General features: G+C 35.6%; 1 long non-coding RNA gene across 1 annotated transcript; it reads right to left on the reverse strand.

Annotated features, from left to right (window-relative positions):
• Positions 1–2,129: 2,129 nt before the first annotated feature.
• On the reverse strand, positions 2,130–17,566 carry LOC125700342 (uncharacterized). The gene is made up of 3 exons (XR_007379866.1): positions 17,508–17,566; positions 9,747–9,798; positions 2,130–2,238 (listed from the first exon to the last, which is right to left on the reverse strand). It is a non-coding gene; the product is annotated as an uncharacterized LOC125700342 (long non-coding RNA).
• Between the last annotated feature and the right edge of the window lie 3,062 nt (positions 17,567–20,628).

Consider the following 20,628-nt stretch of genomic DNA (forward strand, 5'->3'; position numbering starts at 1 on the left):
ACTTGCTGAAGGAAGATAATTCCTCAGTTGTTTGCTTTAGTCACTTGTGCTTTCTTTGAAGTCATTCCCAAAAGCAAAGGAGGTAACATACTTTTCACCCAGTAGCCACACTATTCAGGCTTCGCTCTATCATTAGTATCTTCCAACTCTTCTGCTGAAGTTGTGCAACTTTGCAAAAAGGAATACAAGAATGAAAGCAGAAACATAATGTGTCACATATGTAATGACCACAATGTCAAGAAATGTTCAAACATTTTGTTAATATGCATGTGTAGAGGAAAAGTTGAATCATGGCCTGAACCTCTGATTGAACGCCTGAGGCAGGCACTGAGTCAGTCGTGGGAGCACAGATGCAGGCAATTCAGCTGTGTGACCAGAAGGGTCACAACATTTGTATACTTACTGATCTTACAGTATGCAAGTTGTTTGTTTGTTTTTATTTTTTCCAAAATACTTACGTCAGCAGTCACAACTGAAGACTTTCCCATTCCAAGTAGGAATTGCCAACAAATTCATTATTGGTTAAAACATGTAGTCAGCCAGATGGTTAGGCTATTCCTATATGGAATGAGGATTTGAATAATTTTAGGTGAATGAGAGAAATATATTTGCCTCTTCATTTGTTTGGGCAGCACTTTAACTACATCATTTTTACAGAATAAGAGAATGCAAATTGTTATATCTGAGTTTAATGAAGAGAGTTTTTTGTCAACTTTTGTCATTAAGTTAGAGAAATGGTGAAAAATATTTTCATATCAAACAGTAACATTTTGGATGATAATATTTTTTAGTGAGCTTAATTAAAAAGGAAGTTCTGAAGTGCTCAGCTGTAATAAAACTCGCATGCTTCTAGGCATGCAGAAGAAAATAACTAAAGATTTAAGAAGTTTTAAATAATAAAAGGAACACGATCATAAGCAGAGTTGGAAGTCAGAATCACATGTTTTGAGTATGTAGACTTCATTTTGTTCTTACTGTGGATTAGAGATCTGACAAATGAGGTTGTACTAAAGCCTGATGCTGCAGGGTGTTACCATAGTAAAGACAGTTATAATGATTGATTAATTTTAAATCAACAGCTGATACATTTTTCCCTATTTTGGCTTAAACAGATATTTAAAGGCACCTGCAGATACCACGATTTAGTTGAAAGATCTGCTGCAGACACCTGTGCATAATTAATGCTAACTAGATGCCTGAAATATCTTTGTTCAGTTCATTACCCTTAAAATCTATGTAAAATGAACCACTGCATTGCAAATTACTTGGGTGGAATAAATGGAACTTAGGACACTATATGATGGATTTTCTTAAAGTGGTTATCTTGCCTGTTCTCAATGAGACAAGATCTTAGTCCCCTGTTAAAGATCATCCTATTACTCAGATGAAATATATAGAAATTTCCTGAAGTATAAGATTTTTCTTCTCATAATACTGTTTTATCTCAATATGAAACAAGATTTGTCAGCGTTCATAACAAGAAAAGAACAGCATATCTTTTAGGTATATAAAGAAAAATAATCTAGGTACATAAAGAAAATAAGATACAATCATTTTCTTTATCCTGAAATGAGAAGCAACATGTAACAAGTATAACACAAATATTTAGAGAGAACATCCAGCAAAGTAGAATGCCATCTGAATGACCCTATGCTGGGACTTAATGAAAGCACAATCCTTCATGTCTGTCCATCAGTGATCACAAACTGTGGAGGTGACCTGAACACGAAAGTTCTACATTATTCAAGGCAAATAGAATGATTGCTCAACCATCCCTTACAATCCCCCATTTAAAAGGGTAGAGGTGAAATGGTGTGTATCAGAAAGTCATAGAGATTGATGGCAGCTACTTCTTCCAAATGTATCTATCTGCATGCAAACAGCTTGTAATGTGAACTGATGGAAAACAAATGCTGTTTGCCCAGGAAAGCAAACTTAATTTCCATAGCCCATTTCTAAAACAGAAGCAAGATCTTATATGTTCCAGAGACAGCAGCTGGGCCACGATAAGAATTTGGAGCCAAAATAAAAAGAGATCATTAACTACATTTCAATAAGCAAGCAGAAAAGTCTTGAGTGATCAATACTCACCAAGAGATGTGTCACCAACTTCATGTATAGGTCAGACACACACAGTTTTTTTTTTTTTTTTTTTTTAATAAATCACTTCTCACTTCTGGACAAGGCACATAAAATGTCAGTTTTAATAATCTCCCAGTTGATATTTTTCTCAGAGAGCTAAAAGATAATAATAATAATAATTTTTTAAAAAGCCACAAAAAACACTTCCTGCAGAGATTTGTTTGGGAAAAATAAATAAATAAATAAATAAATAAAATAAAAAATAAAATCAAAACAACAGTCACCCCTGATACAAGTTTAAGGGGGGAACATGCAATCAAGTGGAAGTTTTTGTCAGTACCTTAATCTCTGATTTGTAGAAGGCTGTGCTTTGGGATATTTGGTATGTTTGAGAATTGCCACCAAAGAGCCCTCCTGTTCTTTAATGGCTGCACTAAATCTTAACAAACGTGAGCATGAAAACTATTGTGCTGTACTTGTGAGGCGTATATCAAAGTGATATTTTTTAAAGCTTGGAGAGTCCGTTGAATCATGCATGTTCTTTATGGAGCTCTGATCAGACTGATAAAGGCAGTTCAGCTTCAATAAATGTTTTTTAAGTGAATGTTTCGGAAAATGAATAGGAAAATCAAAGCTCAAATTGTTGCTAAACTGTTCCCATAGCACTTTGATCACTTTACTACTGACATTTTGTTGAAAACGTCTTGTTTTTATTAAAATGTTAGCATCTGGGGATTCAGAAAGTTAACTGTAGTCACTGAAAAAAATATATACAGTGATACTGAGTGACATAACTTAATATGTACTTTGTATAAATTTCTTAAAAAAGAAAACTTCTTCCTTGCAGGGTCAAACACAGTTTTGCACTTATCTGAAAAAGTTCATATTGTTAAACCAAGACAAGTGCAGAAAAAAAAAAATCAAAAAGCAGTGCTTTGCCTGAAGCAAAATCCCCTTAAATTATAAAGTTTCACTATGAAAAACTGTAGGCATCCAAAAATTTAAAAATTAATAAAAAATAAAAATCATATTAAATGAAAAGTAATAATTTTCACATCATGCTTTTGTTAAAAATTTATATCAGATTATTTTCTGTTGAAGAACATGAAGGGCAAGCTGTTGAAATCACCTCACTTCTCATTACACAGAGTACACATCTACATTCAGCACTACAGGGTTTCTTTTTTCTTAGGTCTTACAGCTTGTTTAATCTGGTGGGAAACTGCCAGTATAGGCCTTGAATCTGAACTCTGACAGGTGTGCCCTGCATGTGTGTCAAAACAAAATAGATCATTTTTTTGAGCTCAGTAGCAATATGCACCTATGGATCTAAAATAAGAATTACACCTTCTGCATTAAATATTCAGAATCTGATCTATTTAGAGGATATCAGTTTGTAGTATGGAGTGACTGCTTCAGTGAAGAAATAGCTTGTTTGAAAATGGCAAAGAATTCCACTTTGGCTTATTTTTCTTTGTATTCTAGATAAACTAATAGCTTGGACAGAAGAGGGAGGAATCTGTTTGACAGTGCTGCAGACTTGATAAGTTGGCTTTTTTGTGTCTGTTAGCCACTAACCTGCTGTCTCTCAGTCCTGTGATTATTCTGCCTAGAAACAGTTGTGTCTCAAAAACTATGTCTAACAGAATACAATGAAGCAAATGGAATCTTTTTTTTTTTTTCTTGCTTTTTTCAAATATTGAGAATGCTGTAGTTGAATGCAACTCCAGGCAACACACTCCTGAGTAAAACAGAAGAACTTTGTATATACTGATCAAATTTCAAATCTATTGAAAACACAGAATATCAATCTTTTGCTTTAATAGTGTCAAGAAATTAGATATAAAGATACTAAGTTAAAACATTTTCACAACTGGTGAGAGAAATTGCTGTGACAAGATACTCAGTTAATAAGAACTGACACAGGATCCCAGAGACTATTTGTTTCAGAAGCAGAAACAGCCAGGCTGATTAAAACATAAACAGAAGACATGAAATACTGTGGATCCTATGAAAGTCTTTTCTAAATACCTTACTAACATTTGAAGTTTAATAACTCTTTGTAATATCTTTTCTCAGGGTATTATTGTTAATGCCTCTAATTTAGAGACAACTAGAATCTTAAGATCAAATTCTATGTCTACAATGTAGGCATCTAAATTAACCACTAGATCAATAGAGAGGAGCTAGTACATCAACTGTGCTTTCATCAACTTTCATTCTTTCATCTGAAAGTTGATACCTAAAATATATATTACTCGGCTGAAGTTTATTCAATCATTTTCGAGATTATTTGCACTGTAAGAGAACTCACAAAAAGGTAATCTAACATGGTGTGATAGGTACGAGACTCCTTCAGCAAGGTCATATGTTAAAGATTAATAGCATCTCAAAACACAATTGCGCAAATTAAGAAGAAATATTTTCTGGTTCAGGAAGTCTCTAGGCTACAAATTGTCAGAATTTAAGAGCACATTCATGCCAATCTGTGATAAATTTTTCCCAATTCTCTGTTTATAGATAGTAGGCTCAAGGGACCTTAGTCCTGATCGAATATTGGCAGACAGTACATTTATAGGCAAAAAAAATTTCTACCAACAATCACTTTTACCCTGATAATCACCAATGATCAATTTTTTTTCATAATTTCATCCAATTCCAAGAACTTATTGGTCTACTTATTTGGTCCTCAGCCCAGTCAAAATTTGGTAACATTTATTCTTTATTTTTCCTGGGATCTAGTTCAATTAACTATATGTGTTCCTGAGCTGGAATTGCTGAAATAGCAACAACGGTGATCATAATGTTGATAAAAATATCCAATAGACCCTTTAATAATAAAATTTCTGTCTTCAAAATACCATAACATTTATTATTTTAAGTGACTTTTACTAGTTTCCGAAGAATGACAACAAGGAATATTGAAGCATCTTTCCTTAAAACCAGGGTAGATAATTAAAAAAAATAATAAAATAAAATAAAAAAATCCAGATTATTCCTTAGGAGGTATTTAATAAAAATATGTCAGGAATCACCCATTATGCTGTATTTCCAGTTGTATATACTTAAATCAGATGCCTAGAGTTAATTCAGAGCAAAAACAGACTTTGAAAATACATGGTGTGTGCAAATTGTTGGAGATCAATGATGTCTCAGAATATCTTCACAAAACTCTCTGTATTCATACCCTGACTTGACAAATAAACACTGAACAGTACCTGAGTATAGTCCTACTTAAAGTTCAAAGGTCTGCCTAACAATCACAGTGTGTAATTACAGCCTTCCAGAAAAGAACAGAATGCAGTCAGCTGTGGGAAGGGTTATAGTGTTGACAACTTAACAGTTCAGATTCTTTTTTTGTATGAAATTAGCTCTTTTATTTATTTATTTATTTATTTACCTGCCTCCCAATTTTGGGCATATTAAGGACAAGAATCCCATTACTTAGTACTTTTCAAATATCCCTGCCTAAATATAAGAATATTCAGGAGGCAGTGACAAGTGTGCTTTTTTTTTTCACTTTCAGCTATGTTTGGCAGAATTAGTGAAGATCCTGCTAGAATTCCTAGCACTAAGAGGGAAGGGTAGAATTTATGGGAACAAAATAGTACTTGAGAATTGTACCTTCCTAGTAGATTGGCATGTAAGAACTTGCTCCATAAAATGCATTATAAAGAGGAAAAAAAATGGAAATCCTACAGATTTCTGCTAATGTAGTTTCATTATCTTAAATCTATGAATTTCAGCAATGTCGTGGTTTTATGACTTTCGGTTATCAGAATTCCACATCATAACATCATGTAGTGCACTGGGAGTGAAAGAGTTAATGCTCCAGTTCCGGGCACCTGTCCGTAAGAGAAGAAGAACTACATATCACAGAGGACTTTGTGTTCAGAGAGGAGCTATAACCCCTTGCAAGGTCACAAAACATTCCCTTTTTTGGCTTTCCTCCCAACCGCACACATTGCCTCAGCATTAGTGTAAAGCCTTTAGCTTTCAGATACTCTCTCATTATATTTGATTTATTAGCTTCAGTTCTAATTATATTGTATTATAGTGTGTTCTCTCGCATTCTGATACCATATTTAGTAAATTAGTTTATTTCTCCCCAGATCATTGCCGCTATTTTGAATTATTTGGGGTTCCCTGTTTCCCTTTTCCAGAGGCATGGATCTGTGGATTCCTCCACCCCACTAGCCATGGAACCAGGCTACACCAGCCTGTAAAACACTGACAAGTACAGATGGGAAAATTGAAGTAGGAGCTGTTTATCCACCAAATGTATCAAATTTTCAAGAAGTTTCATATGAATAGAATAGATTCTGAGTTTGTTCTTTCATAGATAATCAATATTCTCTTAAATAAATACATAGATAAATGTATTATAACACATATGATGGACTTCTAACATATATATGCTTTGACATTTGTGTATTAATTCATAAGCATGGATTTTTAATTGTTTAATCCTCATTAGGTAGGACTCTCATTATTAAGAACAGTGGTTATCTTGCTTAGTATAATTCTCTGGGCTACCAATTTATTTCTTTCATATATTCTAGAGTGTAAAGAAATTAAAGAACAGAAACAAACAGTCAAGTAAACAAAACAATTAAATGAAGATTACCTTAGCAGAAGGCATTTTGTACTATTAGCAGTTTTAATTTTCTGCTTTGTTTTCTGTATTTCTATTGAAAATGAAGATTTTCTAGCACAGCCTCTGTATCCTTCTCACATGTTCCTATGAACATTTAATGGTTGTTTCACAGCAGCACTCTAGAGGGCCTTAATGTTTCATTTGTTATGACACATATTCTTCTACAACAGTGGTCATGGGTTTTATAGGATATATTGAGTTTCAGTAACATTACAGGTACATGTTATTTGTTTTGCCCTATACATTTCAATAAAGGTTATTAGAGAATTAATTCTGCAGCAAGGTATTTGGTTTGTTCATCATATTTTCAGTATCCACCTTTTTACATAGCAACAAGTTTTATTCTAGTGGCTTTCTTCTACACTAATATCTACTATACACACCATTTTGCATAATCTACCAAGCATTGCACCTCTGCAAACATAATAGCTAATTTTACCAGATAGATGGTGCTATGATTCTTTATATCAAAGGGCAAACTCCAGCCATAAAAGCCAACTGTATTTCTTCACAATTTATTCTGAAAATCAACTGGCATTTTTCCCCTCTCTGCTCTGAGGGAGCTCACAGAATAATAGGTGAAATGTCAGGAATAATTAAGAAAAATGATGGTGTTATACTCCAGCACAAGAAATTCATCTTTTCAGCTCTGATCTTCCTGCCCACCTTCCCTTCTTCTTTTAAATGTCATCTCTGTTCTCAAATTATTTAGAATAGGTCGTGAAGAAGGGTAGAATATTTTTAGGTAATTTGACACACACTTTGGGTTGAATTTCTGATGACCATTTCTCTCTATATTCCTCCATTTAAAATACTTCTTTTAATTCCTTCTACAACTATGGTTAGAAGTGATAAAATTAAGTTAACATATTTGAGTTTCATGGTACAATTTGAGAATGGAGTTCAAGACCAGATAACCTATTCTTTCCTCCTTATATGAAAATGATTGCTGAACTATACCATACACTTTATTTTACATTCATTCCATTGTCTCTTTGCTCTCCTGTTTATACCTCAACAAAACTTTTGTCTACTTAATGGAATTAAGATATCCAGAAAACACGAGTTCAAGTTCATTTTAAAATACTTCAGAATCCACTCCTGCTTCAGTTTTACAACATAAATTTGTTGCAAAGTAAGAAATAATAACTATCTTAAGTAGTCTACTTTTAGTGTGGGTCGTTAGTTTTGTTTTGTTTTTAACCTATATTTGCAATTGCATCTTCATTGTTTTTTTAGGTTATTTACTGTAGAATAAAATCTTGGTAGATATCTACTTTCTTCTGATGGCTTGTATTTGGAGCAGAAAATAAAAGACTAGGAAGCAAGAGAAACAGAAAAAAATAAAACAAATAATTGTAGTAGTTCTACAGATTGATACAGATTATAGATAAAGTTATGAGAAAACTTTAAATTATAATACATTTATTTCCTCCCATAAGATTATTCATATCTTCTTTTGTGTGGTATACTTATGCCAGTTTCTCCAGTTTCACCTTTTCTATCTTGTAATTGCACCAGAACTCATTCTAAAAGTTTGGGAATTTTCTCAGCTGCACAAAACATAATTATGCCACAGTGGTGTGTTAAAACTAGGCTTTGGATCATGGAAAGCAACCAGACTAGTAGATGAGGGAAAGGCCGTTGATGTTGTCTACCTGGACTTCATCAAAGCCTTTGACACGGTCTCCCACAGTATTCTCCTAGGAAAACTGGCTGCTTGTGGCCTGGACAAGTATATTTTTCTTTGGGCAAGGAACTGGTTAAAGGGCCATGCACAGTGGTTAGTAGATAATGGAAATAAGTCCAGCTGGTGACCCATTACAAATGGTGTCTCCCAGGCTTCAGTACTGGGGCCCATTTTGTTTAATATCTTTATTAATGATCTAAATGAGAGGATTGAGTGTACCCTCAGTAAGTTTGTAGATGACACCAAGTTGGGAGGTAGTGTCAATCTGCCATAGGGGGGTAGTGAGGCCCTTCAGAGGGTTCTGGATAGGCTGGATCACTGGGCCAAGGTGAGTAGGATGAGGTTCAACAAGGCCAAGTGCCGGGTCCTGCACTTTATCCACAATAACCCCATGCCGCACTATAGGCTTGGGGATGAGTGGCTGGATGAGTGTGAAGAGGAAAGGGACCTGGGGGTGTTGGTTGATGCTTGGCTGAACATGAGCCAACAGTGTGCCCAGGTGGCCAAGAAGGCCAACAGCATCCTGGCCTGCATTAGAAACAGTGTGGCCAGCAGAAGCAGGGAGGTAATCACCCCCCTCTACTCAGCACTGGTGAGTTTGCACCTCAAGTACTGTGTTCAGTTTTGGGTCCCTCACTACAAGAAAGACAGCGAGGTCCTACAGTGTGTCCAGAGAAGGGCAACATAGCTGGCAAAAGGTCTAGAGCACAAGTCTTATGGTGACTGGTTGAAGGAGCTGGGATTGTTTAGCCTGGAGGAGGCTCAGGGGAGAAGTGCACTCAGAGCACCATTGCACTCCACAACATTCTTCTTCATTCATCTTGCTCCAGGTATCAAATAGGACCCGAGGAAATGGCCACAAGTTATGCCAGGGGAGACTTATTTTAGACATAAGGAAAAACTTCTATCAAAGAGAGGTCAGGCACTGGAATGGCCTGCCCAGATGGTGGAGTCACTGACCCTGGAGGTGTTCAAGTGGCATCGGGATGAGGTGCTACAAGATACGGTTTAGTAGCTTATGCTAGTAACGGTGACAGGAGGACAGTTGGACTAGATGATCTTGTACGTACTTTCTAACATTGTGATTCTATGATTCGAAGGCTTGTGATTTGGTGGTAAAATATTGGTGGCAGGTGCACAGTTGGACTTAGATGTCCTTTCCAACCTTGGTGTTTCTATGATTATATCATTCTAAAGTAAAGTTACCTTTTTTTTTTTTTTTTAAAATTCTTTTTACCCCAACAGTGTGCCCTAATCATCACAGAAGTATAAGGAAGGAAGAGAGAAGGAAATGATGTGAAAAGAAAATGGAAATACCTTTTTCACTTCATTCTGAAGCTCCGTCACTTCACTGCAAAGTTCCTGATCCCTGAAGAAAAAAAGGAATTTAGACAAAGCTTAGAGTTATTAAACAGTTTTATTTGGGCTTTTCAGTTATTTTCTCTTTCTGTATTTTGGACCTTAAGTCCCTATTACATAAACTATTTGGGTTTATGACATAATTCTTCCAGTATTTATTCCACCTGAGAAGCCCTTGTCCTTACTTATCGCTCCATCAATGCAAAGATTCCTGGAAACAGTTGGTGATGCTACACATCATCCCATTTTTGTACTGGTAACAGATCTAGTACTGCTAGTGCAGAGGAAACTGAGGTTCAATACATTTCATTGAGAAAAAAAAGGATTCTACATTCAGAAACTTGGAAGCAACTCAGTGCATCACACAAGAACTTCTTATCTTTCCATGAACATCCCCAGTATTTTATTTCTCAATGGAAATAAGCTAGAACAGTGAAATGAGAATATGTTATAGGCTTCTGCATTGTGTACTTTGCATCTATTCACCTTCTTGTCTTCACTATGACCAGCTGTACTCAATCCTTCAATCCATTACTTAGTAGCCTCCGGCTTGTCACACTCCTATTTATTTATTAGCCTACAGTTTATTTATCACAGTGACTGTCTTTATCTGACAGCTTTTCACTTTTTTTGGTTACAGTTAAACTGAAAACTAGAAAGAAACCACAGCCTCACATAATGTTCAAAGCCAATTTAAATGGGTATATAAATGATTAGCAATGATAGTGGCCCCATTCCCTAAAAAGATGCTGAACAGTGGAATTATTTCAAAATAACAAATGCTTTTTAATTACACTTCATGGTGCGTTTTATTACCTTAGATTTTAAAATGTTTATATATGGGCTCAGAAACAGACACTGGCTAAATGTTTGGTTTTTTTGTTTGTTTGTTTGTTTTCATCCTTTTATTCCTGTTAGCCTTTAATCATGCACAGAACCATTCTTTTAATTCACCAATCTAGTTCAACAATGACTGCAGGTGTTTTGTGGTATGCTAGGAGTCAAATGAGCTCAGAGTTTTTGTACAGAACAGTAGAAAAAAAGTATTAGGCTTAGAAAAGGAAGATTGACTGATCATGTTTACAGGAATTTTCTGGATTACAAAGATATCCAGGTTATATGGAAATAGGGAGTGAGCCAGCACTTTAACTGAGATTTTTGAACTTACTGAAGCATACAAATCTGATGCGTAGTTCCTCTTACTATAAAGATGTCACGGAGCTGACCAGATCAATCTATGTTCGTGACAGGGGCGACAGGCCTCTGCCCTCCCCCTCCACCCCAGTCCCACAAAAATGGGAAGGAAGGAAGGGAGGAAAAGAGCAGCGGCAACAATCTATGGAGGAAAACTTATAATATTGGAATACAAGATAACACAATATATAAAATTTAATTGAAATTGAGATGAATAAATCAGACAAGATGAGAGAGAGAGAGTTCCCAGGACTGAGTCAAACCTGAAAAGCTTGGAATGGCTAGGAAAGCACCTCCCAGCACCCACTGCAAGGCAGCAAGAGAGCGCCCCCCCACCTGGAAGGGCCAGATCCCGTGACTTCTGTAATGTACAGGGATAGGTACTTGGAATTGAGGCAGTGACACTTTAATGCCCTGTACACTACATGATGTTTTGATGTGGAATACTGAAACCCAAAAACAAACAAACAAAAAAACCAAAAAGCAAAAACCAAAAATATAGAACCATGACAAAAGAGATCAGCCAGCTGAACCATCACTGCTAATATCTTTGTCCTGATCTGAAAGGAAAGATAACAGCTTTGCCCTGATAATACCTGGATGATCAATTCCATCTGTATGCATTCCATCACTTTCCCTACAAAACTTCACTTTGTGGTGGTTAATTTTGAGATAATTTTTGGATTTTCCACTGAATAATTCCTCCCTCTTAGAGTGAGTTTCAGCATTCTAAGTTTCAGGTTGTTTCAAATTGCCCTTCTGCCCATCTCTGTTTCTGTGGGCAGTCAGGTATCCAAATATAACCTAGACACAGACATGAGATGTCTGTTTGTCTCAAGTTCAGAGAATGGTCCCTAGACCATTTTATTTATTATTTTAGACACTAATAAATGTTCTATTATACTCTCTATATCCTCTTTCCTCCACTCACTAGTCTGCTACTAGATTTCCAGATGCTCCTGTATTAGAAGGATATTATTGCTTTACTCTAATGAACTGAAAAGCTGCTGATGAATGATGCTTGTTGCTTTTTATATATATGGTTTATTGTTGAAGAGATTATCAAAACACAGAAACACTATGTTGCAAGTAACTTCAGCAAAGTGCTGTTTATTTCAATTCTTACTTGAAATCAAAATAAATATTGTTAGTGTTCAAACACAGTTTGATTTAGACAAAAAGGTACTGTGTTTCAAAATTATCTGACTGACAGCTGCCTTCCATTATTTAAATAAAAATTATACATTTACATATTATGTCATGTCCCATAAGCCATCAAAATATGAAGTTATCTCAGTATAATCACTACTGGTAAACTACTGGTACACTGATTGTTTTCCCCTGAATCACTACTATTTTATGTCAGTTTTTAAAATATTATTATAGCAGATACTTTTTTTTTTTTTAATATCTGCGCAACAGTCTTGAGCTGCTGTCCATAATTCATACAATTTCAATACCATAATGTCATTTAAATTCATTGACATTTAATGTTGATCTCATTTACTTATTTCATTTTTCCATCTCTCTCCAAACTTTGGTGAAAATAGGTTTAATAATACATGATTTTCCTCGTTTGTTTCCCAGTAATTAACGTCTCCTCCAACTCAAATGGATAATTTATTTTAAGCTTATTAGCTATTATGAGAATGTCTGCCACTTAAAGCCCTTAGAAAATTTAATTAAAAGCTGTACATTTAACGTAGGTCCTTTCAGAATTTTTCTGGCAGACCTACACTTTTCCCAAATATTTTTTTGTATATATTCCCTGTGGGGTTTTTTTTGTTTGTTTGTTTGTTTATAAAATCCTACATTATTAGGCTTTGGCTAGATGGAAATCCTTCTTATTGACTACTGAGTAGAGAACTGGAACAACCCAATTTTTTTTTCTTTCTATATAGCAATTCATAATGATACAAATGTATGGATGGCAGGAAGATTTTCAGCTGTCCTCGAAGTCTCACATATTGACAGCTTCTAAAAAAAAAAAAAAAAAAAAAAAAAAAAAAAAAAAAATGAAGAATGTCACACATTCTGGATAGAGAAATACAATTTTGAAAATACGTATTACTATACATGTAATCAACTTTCATAGCATTTATTTTGTATTGTATGCAATAGCTGATTTTTATTGCCAGATAATTTCAAACTGGATGTGGGAAATGAGCAATAGATAAAGGAGATCATTGCATATAATCACAAGTGGTTTCATAAAATCACCTTAAGAAGATATAGCAAAAATGGAAACTAAGTCACAGATGACAAATATTAAGCAGTAGCACATACATGTTGAATATCAGAAAGCCTAAAGTATGAAATAATACACAACCAGCATTGTTACTGTGAAAACCTTAACTGTATATAAATAAAGAGAAAAAAGAAAAAAAGTAACATTCTGAAGAGAAAAAAAAAGATTGAAGAGTTGCATTGCAATTGTCAATGATAATCAGATGACCAAAACAAATCCTACTAGCTCTGAAGAGTTTAAGAGTCAAGTAAGAACAAGAAAATAAACTGAGAAGTAACACTGAAGATTTTCAAGATTCGAGGAGAAAGCATCCCTGCACTTATAGGACCAGAGGGAATAGCCTCATGTTGTGTCAGGGAAGGTTTAGATTGGATATTCGGAAAAATTCATCCTCCAAAAGAGTGGTCAGGTGCTGAAATGGGCTGCCCAGGGAAGTAGAGGAATCCCTGGAGGTATTCAATAAATGTTTAGATGGGATGCTAAGAAACATGGTTTAATGGGGAAATATTAGTGATAGGTTGATGGTTGGATGAGATGATCTTGGATGTCTTTTCTAACCTTGATAATTCTATGATTTTTTCCTTCAAGTTTTCAGAAATGCATCAGTTTCAAGTCATGTTTAGACTCTGCTTACATTATGACATAAAGCTACTGGTACCTTCTTTGCTTAATAGTTTTTTAATTAACAGAGTGCAATTCAGCTTTTGAATCCAGGTTAATTTGGATTTCTACATAGGGAGGTTAAGGAGACTGCAATAACAAAGATCTTAAGCAATTTTTTATTTTATTTATTTATTTTTTACAGTATATATATCCAGCACTGAGGATGTTAACTGCCATGATCACCATTTTTTCTTTTCTACAAATATCAGCCTTTAGATGGTTATATCATTGCCATCTATTCCACTTTTGGATGAAGGTTTTTAAGCCTTTAGAAATGCAACATTATGACTCACAACACTTAAGGGTGTGTAATTAAAAGTCCTCTATGGAGACACATTGCTCATATTTGTCTTTGAAAACTCAGGAAAAGACCAACCAAGAAAGAAAAAAAAATGAAATAAATGAATTAATCAAAAATAAAATAAAAAAATTAGAAATGTGTATAAATGAAAAAGCACAATATGTCTAACTTTAAAATGGAAAAAACTAGAGAAACAGGTTAGAAAGGAATAAACATCGACCAGCTAATCAACTTTATTTTCCAGAAAAGTACTGGAATAAATAATCAAATAAAATATTTGTAGCTACACAGAAGATGACAAGGAGGTAAATAACATCAACATGTTAAAACTAAGTTCTGCTAAACAATTCTACTTTATCGTATGACAAGTTAGCAAATACTGCAGATAGCTGTTGTAAAATCTGTAGATTTCTCACATCTTCATTTTTCAAAAGCTTTTTATGTAACTGTTAATGAGCTTTGCCAGCTAGATTATATTCCACCAGGTTTCTACTTAGCAGCCAGTGGCACTTTATTAATAATGACTTGGACAATGCAATTGAAAGACAAAATTAGAAGTGAAACAGATCTTAACAAACTGGAAAGGCAGCATGGTAAAATAAGATGCTGCCTTTTAAGACTATTTGCAAAGTCTTGCCATTAGGTAGAAATAATCATCTGCACAAATATAGACTAGGAAACAACAGTTTGAAAATAGTTATAGCAAAAGATCTGGGAATTTTAATGTCTGAATAATGTTTCCTTGAATCAAATAAAGAAAATATTTCAATGGATATGCTTAAAATATTATCAATACCTATATTAAGGTCTTGGTGACAGCCAAATAAAGTGATTACTTGAAATGCTCGGACATGAATTTCTTCATTTCTAGTCCAACTGAAGAAATATACAGTTTTCCTCTCTATATTATAATTATCAATATGGACATCTTAGATAGCATAGGCAATTTTGAATGACACTGAACACTTACATTTAAACAAACAAAATTGATGCCTAAGTCTTTAAAGGTGAGGTATACATGCAGTCACATAAAATCTAGAAAATCATGTTAAAAAGTGGAAGTTTAACCAATATGGACAGTAGAGGTAGTGGTTGGCTCTCTTAAACAAATGCCCTAAGACAATCAATTCAAACAACACTGACAGATGTGATACAAGGACAAAGGAGACCTTTGCCATCTTGCAACCATGGACAAAGAACTGCATCCCAGAGTATTTCAAATGACAAACACCTGTTGAGATTATTTGGCTTAAACCTTCATACCTTTCCTTTGCTTTAGACTGAATTTGATAGCTATAACTGGCTCTTTTTACCAGATAGTTACTATAAGGGAAGCTTTCAAATATGCATGTTAGGTGCTTAGGTACCTACATAATGGTAAAAAGTTAGCTGTCCACAGTTTCAAAAGACTCCCTGCACCCAGATCCTAAAGATTTCCTCTACCCTGCTCAAGTGACCCATGCACATCAGGAGGACCAGTCTGCAGCTCCCCACAGTTCTGCCCTGTCAAGACACAGATGTTGCTCAGGCTGGCCCACCCAGAGGCCCAAATCAGAGACCAGCCTCAGCTTGTCCCTGTGCTCAGGGAGGTGCTCAGTACCCTAGATAAGATCTATCTTGGTACCCTACACTTGCCCTGATCCCTACCAAGCCCTGTCCTGTCTTTTGAGGACATGCAAAACAGTCCCATCACCAGACTCAGGACTTCAGATTTCTCTCTTTGATCTCTTTCTTTCTTTTCCTCTCTTTCTCTTGAAACTGTTAAGTAACCCAAAGCTTACTTGAATTTCCTATAAAACCTTTTTTGGAGCTGATAAAAGAAATAATTGTCTTTTAGGTTCTGAAAAAAAGGAGACTTCCATTCCTCTTTTATCTGCCTGGAAAAAAAGATAGATGGATAGATAGATTGTAAAATATGCAGAAGAGAAATAGGTGATATACGGGACAGGCAAGACCTGTCCTTTGTGAAGCCATGCTTGTTGCCCCATATATCACCTCTTTTTATGATCTCTTAACTGTCTCAGTGGATACAGGAGCACAACTGATGTCATCTATCTAGATTTCAGTAAGGTTTTTGACATGATCCCCTATAACACCCTTTTCTCCGAATTGGAAAGATATGGATTTGACTGTTCTAGGAATGAGGAACTGGCTGCATACCCAGAGAGCAGTGATCAGTGGCTCAAACTGTGGGTGGAGATCAGTGATCAGTGGTACCCCTCAGGGGTCAGTACTGGGTTCAGTGCTCTTTAACATCTTCATCAGTGACATCAACAGTGATATCGAGTGCACCCTCAGTAGTTTTGTGGATGACATCAAGCTGTGTAGTGTGGTCAACACACACGAGGGACTAGATGTCATTCAAGAGAGACATAGGCAAACTTGAGCAGTAGGCACAGAAGAACATCATGAGGTTCAACAAATCCAAGTGCAAGATCTTTCACCTGTATAATGGCAACCCCCACTACCAATACACGCTGGGAGATAAGGATAGAACACAGACTTGCCTAAAAGGATCTAGGAGTAATGGTGGAGGTAAGTTGAATGTGAGCTGATATTGTGCCCTTGTAGCCCAGAAAGCCAACTGCATACTGGGCAGCATTAAAAGAAGTGTGGCCAACACCATGAAGGACGTAATCATGCCCCTATAATCTGTGCTGCTAGGATCTCACGTGGAGTACTGCATCCAGATATGGGGTCCTCAGTACAGGATACATGTAAACCTGTTCAAGTGCACCCAGAGGAGGGCCACAGAAATGATCAAAGGTATGAAACACCTCTTCTATGAAGATGGGCTGAGAGAATTGGGGCTGTTCAGTCTGGAGAAGGCTTCAGGGAAGCCTGGTAGTGTCCAAAGGGGGACTATGAGAAAGATCAGATTTTTAGCAGGGTCTCTGGTGACAAGACAAGAAGAAACAGTTTCAAACTAAAAGAGGAGAGATTTAGATTGAACATAAGGAAGACTTTTGCACAATAAGAGGGATGGACACTGGAACAGATTGCTCAGAGATGTGGAGGATGCCCTGCCCTAGGGGTCACTCAAGGTGAGGCTGGATCAAGCTCTGAGTAACTTTATCTAGCTGCAGATGTCCCTGTTCATTCCAGAAGAGTTGAACTAGGTGACCTTGATGGGTCCCTTCCAACACAGAAGATTCTGTGGTGGTCTGACAGATAAACGTGAGCTAACTAAGAAGACTAACTAAGTAATAAGGTGTATAGTCAATGAATATAAAGATGTCACAATTATGAAACAAACAAGAGAGTTAGGCTAAGCAGACTATAATAACAAAAAGAGAATAGACAGAATGCTTACCCATGTCCTGCGCTTGCTGCAAAACTCCTAAGAAGAGGTCTACAAAAGAGACCTTTTCTTACTCGTAGTCAGCTCTTAAATGAGTCTAGGAGAGGTCGAGCCAGGCTCCACTCCCTCTGGCAGTACAGGTGAATTGCCTTCACCTGTGCTCCCAGGGCTGACTCATTGCTCGCCTCGGGTGATCAATCAGAGGTTCAGGCCATGATTCAGCAGTTCCCATAGATAAATAATGAAGGATAAAGTGGTTGGGGAAATATAATTAGTTGGCTTTTAAATAACTCCATTGTTCAATAGTTCTTTTTCTTAATCCTTTCCAGTGTTATTTGCTTGTGAATTACTGGGGAGAAACCACTGCTGGAATTTTTCATCTAATTGGCAGAAACAGAGAAAGTACAAAATTGTCTGTCTTTTTTTTCTTCTTATAAGATTGTGTTCAATTATATGAAGTTTTAGGAACAATGACTGGATCACATCTCAAGATTTTTACCACTCCTTTTTAACTATAAATCTATAAATTCTTTAAAGGTCATGGACTGAAAGAAGTACTCTTTCTTCCTGGTCAAAACAATCTCAGGTATAATAGAAAATATCAGTGGAAAACTGGTGTCTGCAGTAGGAAAACTTGTATATGAAAAATGGATATTTACACAAAACTTTTCATTACAGTTGAATTACATTAATTTCAGAGATTAAAACGCAACAAGTGCTAGCTACTATAAATTCAGAAGCCTATCCGATTCATCACAGATTGCAGTATTCCTTTTAGAACTGTCCTAGCCTTCAGTTAAGGGAGTGGCAAAGTGCTTCTGTTAGGAAGATTTTTTTTGCCATATGAACAGAAATAAAGTCAAAATAAATTTCAGATGGGTTTTTTTTTTTTTTTTCAGTTGTTTGTTATTTGTTTGATTGTGAGGCTTTTGTAATTCTTGTTGTTTTCCTATACCGTGTACAAGTTGTTAGTTGTTTACTAAGGGACATTTAATCTTGAGAATGAAATTAGCAGCCTACCTTATGTGCTGAAGGTGGTAATTTTACACCACCCACATTTTTTCGCCCACGTTGTATGAAGAAATAGTGCCTTGTTTAGAAATCTCAGCCCAAAAACCTGAAGTCTGCTTATCCCCACCAAAATGATTTGTCAGTGAAACTGATTTGGAAAAACCAGCATCTAATCATTGCAAGAGTTCTCCCAAAAAATGGGTTGTGTCATGGAACTAGAAAGAAAAGAAGTTTTTTTCTGTGGCTGAAAAGAGAAACTGTTGTTTGATCAGACAAAGGACTTTATAAAATTAGGTGTTACAGCACCATCTGGTGACTCCTATTTAATATCTTATTCATAAGTGTAAATCCTGTTTGTGTTAAGTAATATTGTTAGAAACTGTTTCAGTCTGATGCTGAAACATATCCATTATAAAAATTACTCAATTGCTCTTGCATGTTTCATAATTCTAATGTATTATCTGTTTGTGGTACAGACCGAATATTGGCCTAGAAAATGGACAGTAAACCTTAACCTACAGCTCCAAAGAATAATAGCTTAAATGTTACTAGGAAAGAAAGGTTGGTACCATTACTTAAGAGAAGTTCAGTATGTGCCATTCTATTATCCAAATAAAAATGTACTTAGGTGACACTAGAGACTCATTTCAATTAATATTTTTTTTTATCAGTTATATCACTAATTGTCTAAAGCAGTAATGAAGACAAATGAACTTAGTTCATATAACCAGAAACCATTTTCTGATTATTTCTGGGGAAAAAACAAACAAACAAACAAAAAAAACCCACCAGTTTGGAAGGAATGTTTTGTTCAGGCCACACCTTGCTACTGCAAGAAAACTTGTAGTTTGGTTACTGTTTCTCTGAAAATAATAGTCAACTAATCCTGAGGGTAGAAAAATACAAATATGTCCATGTTTTCTTCTGTACTGAAAAATCCAGGCAACAAGTACTGAAAGTCCTGTAGTCAAATAATTTTACGTGGAAAAACAATTTCTCCAAGTAGAAAAATTTGAGTAAAATCCTAACTTTTTTTTAGTATAGTTTGCCTTCTGCAAGTATAATGACAAATTGTCAGTAATTCTTCATTGTATTTCTAATGGTAAATTACTTTATAAAAGTTAAAATATATATTGAAAAGACATCTTTCATTATTTCATTCTATAAATTTGTGTGTGAAGTAGACAAGGTAATATTACTGCATTCTTTTGTTCATTTATATAAATGATCAAATAATTGCTTAGTCTCAAATGGATCGTTGTTGATTATCTGGTTCAAACTGTTGCTCAGACGAAGATCACTACTGAATTCAGACTAGGTTTTGCAGGGTTTTTGTTCAGTCAAGTCTTGAAAACCTCCAAGGACTCAAATTGCCTCTGCATCACCTGTTACATACTTATGTATTCACATAGTGATATTTTCCCTTATATCTGTTCAGAGTATCAGCTATCAGAAGTTATGAGAATTTTATCTTAAGTTACACACCTCAGTAAAGACTTTGGTTTCATCTTTTCTGCAACTTCTTCTCAAGAACTTTTGTGCTGCCATTAGATCCCCTCAAACCACCTCTTTTGTAGGCTGAATAAGCTGATTCGCTCAGTTGTTCCTCACAGTTCAGCAACCTTACTATTCTATACATGTTTCAGATATCAAGAAAAAAGAGTTCAAAGGTTATCCTTTATTAATAGTTTTTGACTCCAGCTCGTAGTTGTGACACCTCATCTCATCACCAGTAATGATGTGACCTAGGAAACTATCGCCTTCAGGCTCATAATTGTTCAATTAATGCTGGCAAAATTGCATGAGGTGATCTTTCTCTTTCTGTGTGATCATTCATGGGACCCACCTGGTTTTGTGATGTTCCAACATTGCCTCCATTTTTCCCAAGCTGATATTCAGTTCTGTACACAGTTCCATGATCATAAGGCATTGATTGGTATGAATGAACTGATTGAAACATTCTTCATTCTGTGGTATGACAGGTGCTCATATCTGTCTGAAATGTGGCTTATCTTTCATATTGCTGCTGTCACTACCGAAATGCACCTGCTGCCCTATTGTGTTATTGTTTGGTTTCCATAAATATTCAGCAAGCAGTGATAAATATCAATGATTCCCATTT

The sequence above is a fragment of the Lagopus muta genome, chromosome 1 (genome assembly GCF_023343835.1).
Source record: "Lagopus muta isolate bLagMut1 chromosome 1, bLagMut1 primary, whole genome shotgun sequence".
In the NCBI taxonomy this organism is placed as follows: Eukaryota; Metazoa; Chordata; class Aves; order Galliformes; family Phasianidae; genus Lagopus; species Lagopus muta.